This window comes from Calidris pugnax, unplaced genomic scaffold (genome assembly GCF_001431845.1).
Source record: "Calidris pugnax isolate Ruff unplaced genomic scaffold, ASM143184v1 scaffold38, whole genome shotgun sequence".
NCBI lineage: Eukaryota > Metazoa > Chordata > Aves > Charadriiformes > Scolopacidae > Calidris > Calidris pugnax.
Genome location: NW_015090995.1, coordinates 1,730,720 through 1,732,973, shown reverse-complemented (window position 1 = coordinate 1,732,973; position 2,254 = coordinate 1,730,720).

The following is a 2,254-nucleotide window of genomic DNA, read 5'->3' as shown; positions in this document are numbered from 1 at the left end:
TGGGCACTGGCATTGGAGAGGTCCTTCCCGCCCTGAACGCTGTGAAGATCCTCCTGTGTTCTGCAAACACACATGCACCAAGGGTCCACGGTCCCCTATTTCCCTAACTCTTTTCTTGATCAGCGTCATAACTCAAAGCTGCACACAGAAATAAGATACCTTCAGTTACCTCAGAAGCAGACACACAAAAAAATGAGGCTTTTAGGTCTGCAGGCTCCTAAGGAGAAGACGGAATCTGCTCTGTTTGCCCCAGACAATTCAGCCAAGCTTCCCCAGGGCCTCCCAGCCAGGCTAATGAGAAACTCCCCGGCAACCCCCATGTAAAATGCTTTCATAGGTCTTTAAAATGCCTTAAATTCTCTATATATTTAGTAAGATTTTTGTACTTCTTTAAGATGTCCCTTGTTGGTCCTCAAGATAATACTCTCGTGACGTATTACAACAGCAATGCAGGATTGCAAAGCAAGGGTCCAGCCCGACAAATACTGAATCTTCTTTTTCCTCTGGGCTTTGAAGGAGCAGAAAACCCTTTGGCAAAGCAGAGGTGGGTGCTTGCCCGGCCCCCCCAGCCGCCCCCCCCCCCCCCCCCCCCCCCCCACCTTGAGCCTGTCTGCTCAGATGTATCTTGTGAATGCAATGGAAAAGCCACCAAGTTAGGGAAGACAAAAATAGAGCTTGGGGGTGGGCTTTCCACCTTCCTTACTGCCTTGCATCTTAACTAGTTCCCTCTCCACTCCAGCCCCGTCTCTGTCCTGCATCCCCACTTCCTCTGTTGAAAGGCTGCTCCTTTGAAACCGGTCAGTTTTGACTTGGCCTTGCCTTTTTGGACAATACAGGTTATCTGTTTCTAGGCTTTTGCTTCCTGCAGGGCACACACAATATTAGCTCCTCCGTTTCTCCTTTCTGTGGATGATCTTGGCTGACTCTTGCTCACGACTTCTGAGGTTTTTTTTTCCCCTCGTGTTACACGCAGCACTGGAAACCCCCAGACTCTGATAGTTTTGGCCTTGTTGCTCCCGTTTGTGTAGCAGAGACATCCCACAGACTCCTCTCCTCAGTTGGAATTATCTCCCCAGCCAGACGATGTTGGCGCTCGGTGAGTGTGGGGAAGGAAGGGGGTATGGAGGCTTTGCAGCATGAGGCTGGATGGGGAGAGATCCTCAGGGTGGTTTGGAGAGACCTGGGTCCTGTCTGTCAATAAGGAAAGCAAACAGCTACCCAAAATCCATCAGTACAGGGGCAATACCTGCCCTGGGAGTCATGGATGGCGTTCGGGCTCCTTTCCTAATCTCTGTCCTCTGGTCATCCTCACATAGACTGGGACCTTCTTCACAGCAGATAGAAGGCCAGCAGTAGCTGCTCTGCTTTCATACCAAGGTTGCTGCTTGATGAAATCATACGTAGCCGTTTCTACCATTTTAGTAGAGTCCTGGGGGATGGGCTAGTAGCCATTTCACTTTTGGAACAGTCTTAAGCTGTCACATTGCCAAAACCCAGATGAGCAGTGGCAGGGATTTGTTGTCAGAGCTGGGTAGAGGAGTGGAGGAACGTGTGTGCTGCTGAAGTGAATTTTGGTGTCACCTCTCCACCTTGGAGGGTGGGAAATAAATCCTCTTTCCCCGTCCACTGGGTTCTAATCACGTTAATGGAGCTTTTCAGAGACTCTTAGTGGGGTTTTTCATCCATTTGTCTGAACCCAGAAGTCTGTAGGTTTGTTGACAGCGAGGAGAACAGAACAGTGGGATGGCTGGAAGCCATTCAGTGTCCTTTTTGTCACCCGGCCTGTGTCATGCTGACAGGGGGGATGCTAGGCCGTGTGAGGGGTGGGGACAGCAGCGCCTGGCAGTGGGTGACACTGTCCTAGTGACACTGTCCTAGTGACACTGTCCTAGCAGGATGCCCGCCGGTCACTGACACAGCCTGCAAACTTTGAAGCCTGCAGGCCCTCGAGGGAGGGGAAGGGGCAGCCATGGGCAAGGAGGTGACAGTCCCCACGTCGGCGACAAGTCACCTCGCTGCTGGTGACTTGCCCTTTTGTCCCCCAGAGCCCTGTCCCTTCCCCTCCAGCTGAGCTGGCCTGCAGGAGGAAGCTGGGATGTCGTTTCCCATTTCACTCTGGAGTGTCCCCCTCCCCTCCTTACCCCCAGTCCCAGCTGGCAGAGTGCCGTGTATCACACTAAATAAAGTTATTTCACCAACACCTTCGCTGTCCTGCTGCTGGAGCCGGCGGAGGGGGGGGGTGGGGACCTGGGGG